Genomic DNA, 19,248 nt, shown 5'->3' with positions numbered 1-19,248 from the left:
ACAAGAGAAACAACTTAAGTAAGCATGTGGGATGTTTTTTTTTTTTTGTGGAGGCTCCTGGGCAGCTGTGGTCACTTTTATGCACTACCTAATGTTTTGGAGTGAACCATCTCTCAGTGTTTTGGGAATGTACTTGAAAGGTGCCTCCAGGTAGAATGAATTCAAACCCTTCCCTCCAACAGTACATTGAATGCATTCTTAGTGTTACCTGATGCGCAATCTCTTATCCTCCCACTGCTGCAGGATGTAACCTTGAATCCTTGTACTTCCTTATGGTGGAACGAATCCTAACTCTTCCAACAGTATAATGAATGAGTCAAACTAATCAGACACTGCACCTATCAAAATTGTAAGTAAGATAAGTTTTAAAAGTACTTTTGGGTGGCAAACTCCTATGCAACCTCCTTGGGTGGACTTCACCAATCTCCCTTTTATATATATATATATATATATATATATATACTAACCACCATAGGTATCCAACCATAAGGAGAAGAAAAAAATCCCCATACATATGTCAAAATAACTTGCACAACTGCTATTCCTGGAGCAAAGTGGACAAAAGTGAAATCATTCTGAGAGATGTAAGTCTGGCAAGCTGAGAATGGGAAGCCTGCATTTCTGGATTTTCCAGTTGCTGAATGCTACCTCCATCCCCATTAGACTTGTAATAGAAGCTTTTATTTTGTTCTTCTGGTGCAACCCAAGATGCCATACAATAATGTTATGTCTGGAAGGTTTGGCATAATGTCTGTCTGACTGTCTGCTGCAGACTTGTTTCAGATTATAATGGAGATCTGCCTTGGACAGCAAATTGTGTTACTGTTTTGTGAGTGCTGTTCACCAGTAATACATTAATCAACACGTCAGTTTGGATAAGACAGAGGGAGGGAGGGTTTGGGGTGTGGTATTTCGTAGTCCTGTAACTATATCTGATATAATATTAGTGACTTCAGCTCTTCAGTATGCCATTGGTGCTGCAAACCTGTGGCAGCCATCTCAACAATGATTTACTTGGCTATACAAATGTGCACACACATTAGTAATTCGTTGATGTTTTTGTCAGCTCTGGATTAGATAGCCTAAGTTGGCTTATTTTGAGTACTTTAGCAGCTGGACTGATGAGAAGTCAATGGCATTGTAAATGCATCCCTTTTTGCAGTGGCGGCTGGTGACTTCAAATCAAAGGGGGGCTGCAGGAGACAGCTGAATGGGTGGGGTCAATGGGAAGGGGTGTGGCCAACTAGAAGGGGGGGAGCTATGCTCAAAACCACAAAAAACTAACTAAATACACTGCCATGGGTGCCAAACCGTCATTATGAGAGTCCAATCAAGACAAAATGAAGTGTAGAAGAATAAAAATATTTCAATGCATTGGCTGCATGACAGCTTACTTAATATCTAGATGGAAACAAAAAGGTTGTGAGGCATGAAAAAATAAAATTACTTTTTAAATACATTAATGGAATGCCAGTCAAAATCAAGTATAAGAAAAACAAGCAGCACTCAACTCAAACCACTTCTTGCACTGCAGTTCTAATTATAATTTATATTCAGCTTTATTAAAGTACCAAGTAACATGCTGAAAGTAGAAATCTCTGATGCCCCTACTTGTAAAAATGTTCCTTATCCAAAAAAAGACCTGCTGCCTGACAACTATCTACTTGTTTCATGGGGAAAACATGATCAAAGTAAAAAATGAAAAGCAAACAAGAAATAGGCTCAAGATACATTGCTTAAAAGGATTACTGTACAGGTTATGGACCACACAATTGGCATTCTGTTTAGTTTATGGGTAAAGCCTGCAGAGATGACTGGAAGTCTCCAAATGTAATGAGCTTTTTAAAATAATGTAATCCTGTCCTTTATTACAAATACTGTCATATGCATTTCAATACCCAAGGCTTATACATTATCTAGTTAAGTATTCTCTACATGGCAACAACAGAAAGGCTTTCAATGTTGGCAATTCTTTAACAGTATGCTTATTAAAGCTTGCTTGCATCTTACAATCTCAGCCAAGCTCAACTGATGGTCATTAAAGTATTGCTACTTAAACACGGAGCAACAGGCACTGAGTAATAAGCATAAATCAACAGTACAAAAAATATGACAGAAACCAGACCATTCTGCAAAAATCAAGGACAGATGAAAAGCCACTCCTGTACTTGTGTCTACCTTGGATGGGGGGATACCCTGCACATTTACACTGCATAACTACTCCTTGTCTTGCTTCGACACATCCAGAGTCACTACATGGGGGAGTGGGGTGCAACAAGTATGTCACAATTTGAAATGTCTCTGGCTGACTGTGATGACCCTAACACATTTGTCATACCTCTCAACCTCAGAGCAAGAAATCTGGACAAAGCCATACAAAGAAGTGGGACAAAGGCCCAAAACAAGGGCAATTTTTAAAAATATTGCTCTTATAAACTTAGAAAGATAATAGAATAGGTCTTGCATTAGTATGAATTTTCTGAATGGTATGAAATCTGAAACTCAAATGTCTGTCATTTTCTAACTTCAGTCTTTAATGATTTGTCACTAATTTGCCAAAAAAACACAATTTTATGAAAAATTGACCAAGAATGTGATGTAAAAATATAAAATAGCCACACAATACAGCTGGGAACCTGTCAAAGAAGGGACACTTTAATATTAGTACTGCTAACTTGAGCAGCTGACAAAATAAAAGAATCTACATGCATTTCTGAAATAAAAGTAATCTATAACTATGATTACAGTTATTTCTTAATTGTAAACCCTCCATGTTTTCTTCCAAAATTGCTATTTTGCGGAGGGATTATTAGGGGAAGAGCAACATTTTGAGCCAAAATCAGGGACAGTTGAGAGGTTTGGCTATGCCTAATTCTATAAACCAATTTGCATGTATGTACCTCTCAACCTGTTAATGCAGTAAATCTGGACAAGGCCAAATATATTGGGGGAACATATAAACAGTACTAAAAATTGCTCTTGTATAAACTGAGACAGTTGATAGAACAAGTCTTACTTTAGCATGCATTGGTTATGAAGTCTGAAACTCAGTGTGTCATTTAGTGACTTAATTCCTAAATGATTTGCCACAAATTTTATGAGGAACAAACCAAAAACAAGAAGCAAAGATCTATTCATTCTTTGAAAATCTGGACAGTTGGGAGGTAAAGTTCAGCTGGGGCTGTCTAAGTTTGCCGCCCTTCCCCCTCACAAAATCATGGTCAATGATCCCATTACTTGGCTATTTCACTCCAATTACCATAAACACTAATGCGCATACTGATTTACTTCCATGATGATTTGGACTTCATTTGAAAGTTTTATTTTGCATTTTACAGCACAAACACCAAGCCATCTGCTAAACAAACTTAGCATCAAAACTTCTCTGCCCTTGAAACTCACATTCATTGAAACAGCACTGAAACCCACATTCAAAGAAAATACATTTTACCAGTGGCAGATAAAGATTAATTCTGGGCTGTTTTCAAATCATAGGCCCCTTGCATATGAAACATACATATGCTCTTTGATACATCTTCCTATTGTTTTGAATATTTTTCCAGTAAACAATGAAACAAAATGCATGCACCAATAATGACAAAACTGCCCAATTCAGAACATTTCCTTCATCAAAGTCTACTCAAACTTCTATAGTCCACCATTATCAGTAAATATGCACAATTCTACAGTCCACCATTATCAGTAAATATGCACAATCTCTGAAGTAAAAAAAGTCATCTAAATAATTCCACATTAAATAAATCTGTAACTAATGAAGAGGTTGCTGCTAGCAAAAACCTTTATATTTCATGGTTTAATCGAAAAATAAAGTGTCTGATGCCCCTGAGGAATAAATTGCCTATATTACATTAAAAATGATAAGCTAATAATATTGCGATAGGAAATGGATGGCAAACAGATAACAGGCTCATAGTTAGTATCAACTTTTTCAGTACAGCAGCATTCACCCCTTGTGGGAGTAGAACCAACAACCTTCTGCATCAAAAGCAAGTACACAACCTGTTGTGCTATTAACATTGCAAACTGATTTTCCGTAAGCAGCACTAAACTTCTCTTCCCCTGCAGCTCTCAACTCCTTGTAAAATCTATTCAATACTCAACTGCATCTCAACTTTGCAGCAGAAGAAATCTGGAAAAAGCCAAATTTATTGGGGGGGGGCTCAAAAGGCCAAAAACCAGGGACACATTAAACATTGCTTGTATAATCTTGGAAAGTTGTAGAAAATGCTGTGTTACCACCATACATTTTACTGCCAAGGTCCCTGTGCAAAAGAGTCAGAGCAACATACCACTATGCCATATCAGCTGCTTTGTGAAAGAGAGGAAGACTGAAACTTAAATGGCTATTTAATGAATTCAGTTCTCACCATAGCTGTCAACCTCTTAGCACAAAACACCTGGACAAACCCAGTAATGAGGGAATACAGCCCTCAGACATATTCAGTGAATTCAGTTCTTGCCATAGTTGTCAACCTTAGCACAAAAAACCTGGACAAAGCCAATAATGGGGCAATACAGTCTCTAAAATAAGGACACATTTCAAATATTCATCTTATAAACTTAGAAAATTGCTAGAATAAAGGGTCGTGTTACTATGTATTTTCTGAAGAATATGAAGTCTGAAATTCAAATGCCTGTCAATTTTATTTAACATTTGTTAATCAGGACAATCTGACTTGGAACAAAAAAAAACAATTTTCAGCAGAGGCCCAGGAAGAAATAATGTAGACATGTCTTTATAACATGGGAGGACACAAAAGCAAACCCACACAACCACAGGGAGAAGATGCAGACCCCACACAGAAGGCACCCCAGCCAAGAATCAAACCCAAGAACCTGCAGCCATAAAGCAACAATACTACCACTGCACCATCAAGTATCAAGCATTGCAACATTTAGAAACCACAGATATTATGAGGAACAGATCAGATCAAATAGGAGGCAAAAATCTGCAATTTTTTACAAATGGTGGTGGGTAGGGAATTCAGGTCCTTAACACCTGCATACAAGGTACAGGGATCAAGCCTGAGTATCTCTACCCAACACCATTTGTTCTCTAGCCACCAGTATATAATAACTGGGGCATTTTACACACACACACAGTCCCTACTTCTGTCTCTTTCTTTCTCTCTCACACACACACACACACACACACACACACACACACAGTCCCTACTTCTGTCTCTTTCTTTCTCTCTCTCTCACACACACACACACACACACACACACACACACACACACACACACACACACACACACACACACACACACACACACACACACACAGTCCCTTCTTCTGTCTCTTTCTCTCTCTCTCTCTCTCTCACACACACACACACACACACACACACACACACACACACACACACACACACACACACACACACACACACACACAGTCCCTTCTTCTGTCTCTTTCTTTCTCTCTCACACACACACACACACACACACACACACACACACACACACAGTCCCTTCTTCTGTCTCTTTCTTTCTCTCTCTCTCACACACACACAGTCCCTTCTTCTGTCTCTTTCTTTCTCTCTCTCTCACACACACACACACACACACACACACACACACACACACACACACACAGTCCCTTCTTCTGTCTCTTTCTTTCTCTCTCTCTCTCTCACACACACACACACACACACACACACACACAGTCCCTTCTTCTGTCTCTTTCTTTCTCTCTCACTCACACACACACACATGCACACACACACACAGTCCCTTCTTCTGTCTCTTTCTTTCTCTCTCACTCACACACACACACACACACACACACACACACACACACACACACACACACACACACACACACACACACAGTCCCTTCTTCTGTCTCTTTCTTTCTCTCTCTCACACACACACACACACACACACACACACACACACACACACACACAGTCCCTTCTTCTGTCTCTTTCTTTCTCTCTCTCTCTCTCTCACACACACACACTCTCTCTCACACACACACACACACACACACACACACACACACACACACAGTCCCTTCTTCTGTCTCTTTCTTTCTCTCTTTCACACACACACAGTCCCTTTTTCTGTCTCTTTCTCACACACACACACACACACACACACACACACACACACACACACAGTCCCTTCTTCTGTCTCTTTCATTCACACGCGCACACACACACACTCCTACCAGCCCAGCGATCACCAGATCAGCTACTACCCAGCCGCACACACTCCTACCAGCCCAGCGATCAGCTCTCCTGCACGACCCAATCCAGCGACCACCTACTAAATCCTCCTGCATATGACCCGGCTGATCAGCTACTAAATCCTCCTGCATACGACGACCCAGCCGCACACACTCCTACCAGCCCAGCAATCAGCTTGCTCTCCTGCACGACCCAATCCAGCGACCACCAACTCCTCCTGCACGACCCAATCCAGCGACCACTGACTCCTCCTGCATACGACCAGGCCGGTACATCCAATCCAGGATTGACCAAGTAAACTCCTGCATGCTGCTGCTACTAAATCCTGCATGCTCCTCCTTCACCAAACGACCGATCAGTACTCCCGCACATGCACTAAGTCTCGCAAGTCCTGCGAGAGCCGCTCAGTCCTGTTATTGGCTCTGACTGCGGCTGAAGCAGTCCGGAGCTCCTCTGTGTGGTGCGGTTGTCACCGCACAGAATCATGGTATCTCACAGCAATGCTTGCTGGGTACCTGTTTGTCCCTATCCGGACTGCCGGTAAGGCAGTCATAAATTTTTTGTTTCACAGATATTTTTTTGTTTTATTTTGTAGGTGGGGGGGCTGCAGTCCGGCAGTCCGATAGGACGAGCCGCCCCTGCCTTTTTGCATTATGAAGGGAATCATGTCTGTCCAGTTCACTACCTTAGCAACCCATCAAAGTGGACATACCTTATTCTTGGTCTAAAATCTAAACATGATGACCTTAGATTTTGTGAAGAAAGCAATATTTTGGTACGGTCATAGTCTTGTTTGTTTGGCAGTTTATTTGCCTGAGGTGTAACCCCAAATCTTGAACTGGTTCTATTGAGGCAGTTAAATGTTGTCACCAGATAACTACTCTGCCATTCCTGTCCCAGATACTACCTGAATAAAGTTGTGGTGTGTGTGTTTAGCTCAGGCCTAAGCAAATTCAAAAACTTCAAAATCTAAATAATATTCTACCTGTTTTCAATATGTCTTAACCATATGCAGTGTATACTGTTGCTATAAGAATTGCCATTGCTATGCATCTTTCCCCGTTAAACTTTGTAGAAGTTAATATCTTCATGACATCTCTCCGTCACTGCTAATGTTAATATATTGTACATGTGTACTATGTGGAACTTCTAATTTTAAAATTGTTACCGTGAATTACTGATTCTTACATGTTGTTGTTTGTTGACTCCTTTATACTTGTTATAGTGTTTATCTTCTGTTTTCTGTTACTGACGCTTAAAGGTAGTTGCTAGGCATGCAGTTTGGGAGAACATTAAGAATTCTAGCTCTTATTCCCATTTGCCTGAAAGCACTTTTTAAGTGATTTGTTCAAGGTCACACAGTAGGCAAATGCAGGCTGAGGGAAACAAATCTTGTATCACAGGAAGGTCATCTAACTCTCTTGTATGCATTTCTGGTACTGCAGTGTACCCCACTCCCCTTTCCAAACAGAATGAGCTGTACAGGATAATTATCCTTGTATGTCCTTTCTTATAGAGGAAGTTAATTCTTGTACCAGGGTAAAGAAGTACAAAAGTAAACTACACTCCTGATTCAAGGTTTACTGGTCCTGAGGCAAGCTATTAAGCTACATCCATGTAAATTCACTGAAGTGGTCATTCTATTTCACTACAGCTGTTATAACTGACAATCCTGGAAGCCTAACTGCTCAAAGTAAGGGCTGGCCTTGCAGTGCTCTACTTTTAGATATGTGACCAACTATAAACAAATAAACTTGCCATCTACTGTTTAGCAGTGATGTCCCTGTGCAGCTGATATCTCCATGTGTGTCACTATGACAGTAAAGTTATCCTTAGTAATACAAATAAACTTGTGCTAATTTGTATTAGTTAAACTACTGGCACATCATGAGTTGCCATGCAGTGATATAGCTCTAGTGAGTGGCAGACATCCTAAGCTATTTCTATGCAGCTAATAACCCAACTAGCAGGGGAGTGTACAACTCTTTCTTCATAGCTAAGGTTATTATACACTGCTCCACTTCAAGGACATCACTGCACGCTTACTTTTAATTCTCCAAGCACAATTTTCAATTCCTACAGTTTGTCTAGATCATAAAATTGCCTTGATGGAACACAGAATACTCTTTGCCCCTTACCACAATGTATCACAGGTGGTTTTCTCTCTGCTTGTCTGTGTGCCTGGGATCAATCCCATCACATTGTTAGTTTTTCTTAGATAAAGAGAAGTTCCAGGAAGCCCCACATGGCTTTGCTTCACTCTCAATCCATCCCCAATACTTATTGATATCTATACAGGATGACACCCACTTCCATATGTTCATAGGTAAGTACTAGGCTAGCTGTCCTTGTAGGCCATTTTAAGCCTAGTCACTCACCCTTCCAAAGGTGAGAAACAAACCCTGTACCTTGCATTTATTAGGTAAAATCTTAACTATTATACCATCATTTCTCAACAAAAGTTTGTTAAAAACCTAACACTTTGGGCAAGATTAAGCACATTATTACCCAATTTCCAATCATTGCAGATGGAGAGGAAAATCAGTGGACACCCCCTCTGAAGCAGACTGCAGAAGAAGAAGAGACAAATTTTGACTCTTCTACTGATTCTGATATACCTCCTATACAAATGTACCCCTTGCAAGAAGTACCAAATCCATCAGCAGCTAGAGATAGAAAGGCCGAACCTACTATAAGAGTAGTGAGACCATGGACTACAGTGGCGTTTCAAACCATTCTAGATTCTCTCTCTCTCTCTCTCTCTTCTCTCACATTCAAACAAATTCAACAAAATATGCACAAAGTTTAGAAGCACATGAATAGCTGCAGACCCTATTATCAAAGACCTGAGAGCAGTATTAAAAGCCTCTGCACTACCTGATATTTTTAGAAAGATAGAGGATAAATCGAACATAGGTGATAACATTCTGAAACATACAGGTGGTGCATTTCTTACTGTTAGAAATAAATTATTACAAGCCTTTACCACAGCGTGACACCCAATCCCTAATTGGGTAAGAATTAAAGCCATTGTACAGAAAACAAATGAGTCTATTGATGCATTTTTACAATGATTGATAAACGTATTTGAAACCTTCTCTGGGCACCCAGAGCTTCGGAAGGTGCAGCAGCGGGTGGGTAGCCTCCTATACAAGAACAGGTTAAAAGGTTTGCTTGAATTGGTCAAGGTTATGTATTCATGAGATTGTGAATCAGGCATAATAAATAACAGATAATATACTTAAGGAAGAAAAAGAAAAAAGAAACAAAAACAGTAGACATGCACCTCTGGCAGATCAATACCCACTGTCAAGGGCAGGGATGGGGAAGAAGAAATAGTGGCAGAAAATGTAGAATCCTATTTTTTCAGCAGCCCCAGAGCAATATCAGCAAAATTATTATCCCCCTGACTCACCACCATCACCAGAAGGTGCACACCTCATTTAAATGTTTGGTTTTATTGTGGTCAAACTGGGCATTAGTGAAATGAGTGTCCATTATCTGGACAGCAAGCAAGTTCACAAAATGTTCAAATATCACAGCATACAGAAAGAAAACCTCCTGTGTGGAACACTGCTTGTTAGTCACTGGTATGACAGCAACATCATTAGTCATGAGCAGTAACCAAAGTGATTTCCCTTGGTATTGATTGACCAGGATGGTTCTTTTGTCACTGTTACAGTACAAAACATATCTATTCCATTTCTCATCAGTACAGACTCTACTAGATCTATGATTACTCTGGCAAATGTTGAAGAACACCTTCCACTGTCTAAACACAGAAGTCAGGGTGTGCCATGTCCAGAGGTCCTTTAAATTATCCAGAAGCTAAACCTCTTCCTATGCAAATTGGTCCACTGAAGGATCAGCATGCTGTTATAGGAGAAAATTCATCTTCTCTAAGTTTATTAGTTAAAGATTTACTGTGTAGACTTAGATATACTGTTTATTGCAAACCTAATGGTGTGTTTCTAGATATTCTTAAACAAACATTAGGATTATATTCAAATATTATCCATACAGATGAAGATACCCTATTTGCCATTTTAACATCAGAACAAAATGAAAAAAGCTGGTGTGGAGGAAGTAATTCAATCCCTCTGCAGCTCTGGACTTCTCATGAAAATGAAGTAGGGTTGACAAAAGATGCAGAACATGTGTGTATAACATTAAAACCTTGTGAGCACCTACCTATGGTAGTCTAGTATCCTTTGTCAGTGGAAGTAGAAAAAATAACTAAACCTGTTATTTCTGCTTTGTTACAACAAGGTATCACTGTTCAACCTTGCAATTCTTATAATACGCCTATTTTAACAGTTAAGAAACCATGAAAAAGTACATACAGATTTATACAAGACTTACATGCTGTAAATACTGTGTTAGTACCAACATATCCATTTGTTCCCAGTCATAGGTTCATAGGTAAGTACTAGGCTATCTGCCCAAAGGCATTTATAAGCCTAGCCAGAATGTGTTGACTTTCGCCATCCCCTTACATTAGTTCCCTGGGACTCTGTCCAGCAGAGCCATTGAAGTGATCCCTGGGGTAAACTTTCTGTTTCCCATCCACTCGTCATGGTTTCTCTTGAAGAGGGTTAGCGAAGAGCTCTGCCTAATGTAGATTGGAATCTTGTTCCAGAGCATGGGAAGTCTCTGGGACAGGAATCTATCCCTCCTGCATGTCCTATTTATTGTTTTGGTGAGGTTTAGATCCCTAGAGCATGTGGCTCAAGGGAATAAGATTTTCTTTAGGTGGAGCATGTCCATCAGTTCTGGGTTGGACATGGCCTTGTATGTCAAGCAGAGATCACCTCTGAGTAGGCGGTATGCAACTGAATACAGCTGGAGTTTCTTCAGTCGAGCTGCATAAGGCGTCTGTTTGAGGCCAGTGATCCTCTTGATGAGGTACTTCTGTGGTCTTTCCAGCTGTTGCAGGTGTCTTGTAAGATACATCCCAAATGGGGCATTGTACTTTATGATGGGTCTGATGAGCGATGAGTAGATGGGCACAATGACCTCTTTTGATCTGGATGCGAACCCTTTTGTGATAAGGTGTGACACGTAGAAGGATTTTCTAACCACTTTGGCAATGTGATTATCAAAGGAGAGTTTACTATCTACTTGGGTCCCCAGATCCCTTATTACGTCTTCCGTATTTAGGGGACTACCACCTATGTGGCAGTTTGTGGGTACTTTGTTTTTTCCAAAGGGGATGACTATGCAATTTTTGGCATTTAGCTTGAGGCCATGATTTTGACACCAGGTGTCCGTCTCAGTGAGACCCTTTTGGAGGATGTCTGTGTCAGCCGGAGAGTCAATTATATACCCTAGTTTGCAGTCGTCTGCGAACTTGGTCAGCCATAGTCCTCCTGTGCTTGCCTGTACCTCTGAGAAGTATATGCCAAACAGGAGGGGTCCTAGGACTGAGCCCTGGGGACCGACACTTGTAACCGGTTTAGAGTCAGGCCTAGCTCCCGCAACTCTTACCATGTGGGTTCTGTCCATGAGCCAATTGGCAACCCGCTGGTGAGCTTGTCTATAATACCGGAATTGGGAATGGTGTCAAAGGCCTTTGCGAGGTCTAGGTAGGCTATGTGTATCACCTTTCCCTTGTCTATAGCCTTGGTAACTGTCTCAAAGAAGTCCACCAGGTTTAGGAGGCATGATCTGCCTTAACAAAGATGAACTGGGTAGGGTTCAGTGTTCGGAGGTTCCCAATGTCTCTGTTAATGAGTTCCACGATGATGCACTCCATAGCCTTGCAGACCAAGCTAGTCAGGCTTATAGGGCAATAGTTCCTGGGGTCTGTTGTGGCTCCACCTTTGTGGAGCAGAATAACTGTTGCTGTGTGCCACTCTATGGGTATGTAATCTGTGGAAAGGCTGAGTTTGAACAGTGTGTTTAGGTGAGGGGTTAGTTCATCTTTGAGCTCATGTAGCACGCAGCCTGGGACACCATCCAGTCCCACTGATGCTGTATTTTTGGCTTTGGAGAGAGCTGTTTTAACCTGAGTGTCTGTGATTTCAGGAGCTCTACATTCTTCTGGTATGGTTATGGGCCCTTTTGGGGGTGAGAGGTTGGGGTGAGGTTTGCGCTGAACCTGTCTGCCAGGATGTTGGCAATATCGGTTGGTTCAGTTTATTTTGTACCATTCTGCACTAACTGCAAGCAGATCTGAGCATTGCCACTTAGATTCTTGACATAGCTAAAGAATGCCTTGTGGTTATCTTTGGAGTCCTTGGCAATTTTTCCTTTCGAAACTCGCCTTGGATGATTTTATGTGAAAAACAAGAAAAATGGCTCAGGAAAAATGCCAGCGTCCACAAACAAGTATTTAATAAAATCAATGTCCTTTAAAAAACAATGTTGTGATGGAAAAAAGTCCAAAATAAGCCAAAAAACAAGAATCAACAAATCCAAATATAAAGCGCTTTTCGTCTGTTAATATAAACAGACTTCTTCAGACATTTGGCTGAAGAAGTCTGTTTATATTAACAGACGAAAAGCGCTTTACATTTGGATTTGTTGATTCTTGTTTTTTGGCTTATTTTGCACTTTTTTCCATCACAAAATTGTTTTTTAAAGGACATTGATTTTATTAAATACTTGTTTGTGGACGCTGGCATTTTTCCTGAGCTGTTTTTCTTGTTTTTCACATCAGTTTTTTGTTCTTGGTGGTTGACATGATTTTATGAGGGATCGTAGTTTCTTGCTGATACTAATCAGGGATGTCTTCTCTTTTGGGATTTTACTCTTTTCTGTACTAGTTTCCTCCTTCTATTGTATAGCTTGTTTATGGCAGGAGTCCACCAGACTGGTTTCCTTTTCTTGGAGGAGTGAGTATTGGTTTTGCTTGGGATAGCACGCTCCATGCATTCTTGTAGGTGCCTGTAGAGTGCAGTAGTAAAGGATTTTGGAGCTTGGACAATGTTATCATTTAGCATGGGGGCTTTGAAACTTTCCACCTCAGTCTTAAGTAACATGAAGTTTGTTTTTGAAAAGTTTTTCACTGTGGTTTCCTTGTCCGGGGGTGGGGGCGGAATGTGGATATCCAAAGTGATTTGTTTCTGGTCAGATCTGACCAGTGAGGGGTTGACCTCCAATGTGGAGCAACGGTCGCCCATGATGGTGATGACCAGGTCCAATATATTGTCACCTCTGGTGGGAGTGTTGACAAGTTGATCCAGGACGTTTGAGTTTATAAATTCTAGGAAATGTTGGGCAAGGGAGTTAGTACTTGAGTAGTTCTCCCAATTAATGTTTGGGTAATTGAAATCACCCAATATTAGGGTGTTTGGTAGGACCTTTATATTCCCCAGTGTTTCCAGAAATGTGGAATGGGGGTCCTGGGACATGGTGGATGATCTGTAGCAAGCTACAATTTGAATTGCAGTTTTGCCCGTTGTTAGTTGCACGTGGATGATCTCTGAAGCATCGTGCTGTGCCACTAACCTGGAGGTGTGGGTATCCTTGATGAATATGGATACGCCCCCACCTTTTGTATTTCAGTCCAGGTACTGTGGCAGAAATGTATGGTATGAGTTGTAGCTTGGTAGTGCTAAGGTGCTCTCTGGATCCTTAAACCAGGGTTCTGTTACTGCACATATATCGATTTTCTCCATACTGAGGAGTGCATCAAGTGCGTGCATTTTGAGGTTTAGACTTCTAGCATTGAGTAGCATTACCCTCAGTTTTTTGTTACTTGCGCTATTTATGGTGGTGGGTTTGTCTTTTGAGCCTTGCCTAAAAAAGGCACTATGTGGGGTGGCAAGAGCCTTGGCCAGTATTCAAAAGCCTAAGGGTGACAGGTGCAAGCTGTCTCTAGCGAAGCAGTGTGGCTTGTCGAGCATGTCATCCTAGGTGGACAGACACTGGATCCCCTTTGAATGACACCAGAAACTTAGCCAATTGTTGAAATTGATAATTTTTTCTTTATACTGCGGTATCATTCTTGGTGAGGGCAGGATGCTATTCAGGGTCAGGGTCATACTGGCCTGGGCTACAAGATCAGAGAGCTCTTCCATGTCTCTTTTCATGTAGTCCAGGGAGGTACAGCTCAGTTCATTCACACCAACATGGACAATGATAGAGTCGTATTTGCACTTGTTCTGAAGTGACCTGAGTGCATGTGTTATGTGGCGGATCCTGGCACCCGACAGGCAACTAACAGTAACTTTTTCCTTATTCAGTCTAGTGAGTGGGACGTCAGTGTGTCTGACTATAGAGTCACCTATTACTAGTATGTTGGGTATGTTATTTTGCCTTAAGGGCTGTGATTCCATGGCACACTGGTTTTGTGAAGTACGTGTTTCATGGTACGTGTTGGGGGGGTGGAGGTTGCTTGGATGTCTGCTTTGGAGGTCTCTGTTGCTTTTGTAGATTTTTATTTAGAGCCTCCGAGTATGTTTTTGTGTATTTATGTGTGTTTTTTGCCGGTGCTGGTTTAATGGGTCTATGTGAGACTGGTGGTGTGATGCAAGTATTTCCCTTCTCCTTTTGACTATCTAATCCAGCCTTGGGTTGAGAGAGCTTAGCCTCCAGTTTGGCTGCATAATTTCATCTCTCACATGTATTAGTGTTTGGTGGTAGGAGGAGAGGGTTGTCTGTGAACATGAGGCAGTTGTAACATTGCCTCAAAATGCCCAGATTCACCAGTTGGACTGGAGAGTACACCTGAAACTGCCATTTGGACATGCCTGGATAGGTACAGTGAACTGTTTTACTGAATGGCTGGTAAGGTTGAATAGAGAGCCTTGTCCTGTACAGTATAGGGGGGTCTAGTGGTAGGGTTTATAAGTGCTTGCTATGAGTTTTGAGCAAGTGCCGGGCTGAGAAATGAATGGCTTGAGTGCTTAAGTTGAACGTTTGTCTAGTTCCAAGGGAAAAATTGAAGAGGAGACTTTGTGGAGCCAGGAATAGTTATACCCTAGCTAACTGGCGCTGAGTGGTGTGCAAAACCGGGCAAATGCGGTATTTATAGCAGGGAAATAAAAGAGATAGAAATTAGCCCAAAATGGTAAATAAACTACTAATTTCTGGGCTGAAACCACTCCTCCAGGGACAGATAGGCTGCTCAAAGCTCCCCTCTCTCACAGGTGAACAGAGAAACTTCCTTCTATTTAAGTAAGGTATGGGCAAACACAGAGATTTGTAACACAGCCCTGAATTCAGCAATCCTGTAAGTTCTATTCCTTCAGATGCCACAACTTTCTTAGTGATAGATATTTCATGTGCCTTCTTTTCTATCCCTGTACATCCAGATATCCAATATCTAGTTGCATTTATTTGTACAGAACAGCAGTACTCTTGGACTAGATTGCTGCAAGATTATGTAGAATCTTCTACCCTGTTCTTTAGAGAAATGAAAAAAATAGACAAGGTTAAGTTTCCTTATGGGTCTACTGTCATTCAACATGTTGATGATTTGCTTGTATCCTCAAAAATCTTACATGACTGTAAACAAGACATTATTTTTTCTTTTGACTCAATTAGCAGAATTAGGATTCAAAGTTAATAGAGATAAAGTGCAGTTATGGAAATTGCAGGGTCTGTGCTTGAGATGTCTTAGGTGCTCAACAGATTTTGCATTCACGTATTGCTGAGCTACAAACTGCACCACATCCAACTACATTTATTAATTATTTATTTAACATTTGTTAACCAGGAAAGTCCGACTTGGAACAAAGCCAATTTTCAGTGGAGGCCCAGGGGGAAACACTCCAGACACATGTCTTTCAATGTGGGAAGAAACCGGATCCCTGAGAGGAAACCCACACAAATGCAGTGAGGACATGCCGACTCTACATAGAAGGCACTCCAGCCAAGAATCAAACCAGAGAACCTCTTGGTGTGAGGTGACAATGCTACCACTGCACCACTGCACCATCCAAACCAACACTAACATGTCTCGTGAAGGTCTAACATTAAACTAATTGCAAGCTCTTCTGGGATTAACACATTACTGTCGACAATGAATTTATAATTATGCAGAAGTAGTGAAACCTCTGTTAGAATTGTTAAAGAATGATACCTCTGAACCTTTATCCTGACAAGATTATAATGAACAAGCTTTTGTACATTTGAAAACATTGCTTTTAAATCCTCTTCTACTTGGATTGCCAGATTATTCTAAGAGATTTTTCTTATTTTGTAGTGAAAGAAATAAAGTGGCATTAGAATTATTAGCACAACAAATAAATGATGGTTTTAGACCTGGAGCTTATTTTAGTATGAATTTTGATCCTGTATCTGCAGCCTTCCCCCACTACCTTAGGGCAGTGGCCGCAGTAGTGCACTTAGTATATATGGTGGCTTCATTGACTTTTGAGCATGAAACTTGTGTCTGTTCTGCATTGTGTAAAAGTTTTGTTATTGATGACTAAAACACAATATTTATCTGCAGCATGATTGCTTAAATATGCATTATCTTTACATAATAACCCTTCTTTATAGATTGTCCACTGTCCACCACTTAACCTTGCTTATTTAATGCCTACAGTGGATGAAGGAGAAGCTCGTGATTATGTAGTTGTTGCTAACCTGTACTTCCTCCTAGTTTAGATTAGAAAGATGTTCCTCTATAGAATCCAGATCTAATTATTTTTGTGGATGGGTCCTGTGTTCGAAGAGATGGTGGTGAACTTATAGCAGCCTATTATATTTGCACACAAGACAGAATTTTAACTGGACAATTACATGGAAATGTGTTTGCTCAAGTAGCTCAGACTGTAGCTATCACTGAAGCCTGTAAGACTGGCAAAGATCAATCAGTAACAATTTTTACAGATTCCCATTATGCTTATGGGATAGATCATGAGTTTGGAATACTTTAGGTTATTGAATATCAGCAGGAACGGTTATTAAAAATGTTGTTTTTGTTAATGATTTTTGAGATGCCTTATTATTACCAAGGAAGATAGCGGTAGTAAAACGTGCAGTACATATGACTGATGATTCATTTGTGACAAAAGGTAATACTTGTGCAGATATGGCAACAAGACAGACCACATTGTCTTATCCTGTTCAGGCTACATTTTTGCAGCAATTAAATGAAAATAACAGTAATTTCTTTTACAGGCGTTACTGTCTTTTCAAGATCAGTCAGAGGACTCTGAGCACATGAGTGGGATAAGTAATCGTTGCAGTTGATCTCCGGACCTTTTATGGCTCCCTCCAGATGGTCGACTAGTAGCCCCACAAAATTTCTTAAATCATATAGTAAAAGCCTACCAATTACCTTTTCATTTGGGAAAAAATTCATTAATAAAATATATTTCCAGTGATCAGTAGCCCCCTCATGTCTCAGAAGTCACTCAACATTTTGTAAAAACTAGTGTAGTTGTTTAGAGTATAACATATCTAAATCAGTACCTGCATCTCTACAATTACTCAAGAAGCCTTGGAGACCATATTGTTATTTGCAGTGGTATTTTATTCAACTTCCTCAGATGCAGAAATTTAGCTACACAGTAGTCATGGCTGACACTTTCTCTGAATGGATAGAAGCATATCTGCGTGTGCAAAATGATGCACACATGATAGCATAAAAATCCTGACCAAATTAATTCCCAGATTTGGTGTTTCCTTTTGTATACAGTATCATCAGGGCACACATTTTACTAGCCGAATAATACAGAAACACTGTAAAATCCTGATGTTAAATTGCAATGTCACTGTCCCTATAGACAACAAGCTTCAGAAATAGTGAAAATTGCCAAGCATTAAAGTCTAGGTTAACTAAAGTTTAGGAGGAAAATGATCTCATGTGGCTAGGAACTTTGCCTTTAGTTTTATTTAGTATTAGAATTGCTACTAGAAAATTGTCCTCTCATGAAATTCTTATAGACAGAAACATAAGAATGTCTAATACACTTCTCCCCAAGAATTTAGTATTACAAAATGCTGAAGAATCCATACTTTTGTATTACAAATCTCTTTGCTCTATTTTGCTGAAATACCACAGTATTGTTCTATATACAGTTCACTGACCCACAGAACAGGACTTGCAATGTGGAGACTTTGCTTACTTTAAAGTACATTCCCAAAGAAACTCACTTCTACCCAGATGGAAATGATCATACTTGGTTTTGCTTACAACTGCTTCTGCCATCCATTGTGACGGCCTCCCCACCTGGATCCATGTGCCACATGTCAAGAAGACCTTCCCTTGTGATGACTACAGTCAAGATCCAATTGACGTTAGACCGTGTGAGTCAACAGACTGTATTGTCAGCAATACCACTTAAAAAAACAGTGACATCATTGCATCCAGAAGTGACAACCAGTAATGTTTTGCTATCCAGATTAAATCTGGAGCAACTGTGAATTGTTTGTTATCCAACTTTATTAATCCTCCACCATCCAGGTCAAATGAGGAACAGAATGCAGTTAAGTTACCACTTTTATCAGATCAGGAAGTTAAATTATGTGACTCTGCCATTTTATTCTGATCTGATCTATACTCCTATGATTCTTCTTTAACATCAACAGCATATTTTCTTGCTTCTGAATCCAGAATCACAGATTCATCTTAGGTTCATAGGTTCATAGGTTCATACTAGGCTATCTGCCCTAGGGCATTTATAAGCCTAGCCAGAGTGTGTTTGGCTTTCGCCACCCATTTTAAATTAATTTTGCTATGCCCTTTTTCGAGGTTAGTATACTGTGCCTCTGTCTAACAGTGACACAGAAGTGATACCCGGGGTAAACCTACGATCTCCCATCCACTCATCAAGATTCCTCTTGAAGAGAGTCAATGAGGGACTCTGCCTAACCTGGACTGGGATTTTATTCCAGAGTGAAGGGAGCCTCTGGGTTATGAATCTGTCCCTCCAGCATGTCCTATTTATTTCAGTGCTGAGGTTCAAGTCTCTCGAGCGTAGCTCGATGGGATTTGGATTTTCTGAGGTGCAGCATGTCCATTAATTCCGGGTTGGACATGGCTTTATACGTCAGGCACAGATCGCCTCTGAGCAGGTGGTATGCCACTGAGTAGAGCTGGAGTTTCTTTAATCGGGCAGCATATGGCATCTGT

Source organism: Protopterus annectens, chromosome 4.part0, assembly GCF_019279795.1.
Source record: "Protopterus annectens isolate FY-2018-M chromosome 4.part0, PAN1.0, whole genome shotgun sequence".
NCBI classification, from domain to species: domain Eukaryota; kingdom Metazoa; phylum Chordata; order Ceratodontiformes; family Protopteridae; genus Protopterus; species Protopterus annectens.
The sequence above is the reverse complement of the archived record's forward strand: the minus strand, read 5'-3'. Positions refer to the sequence as shown.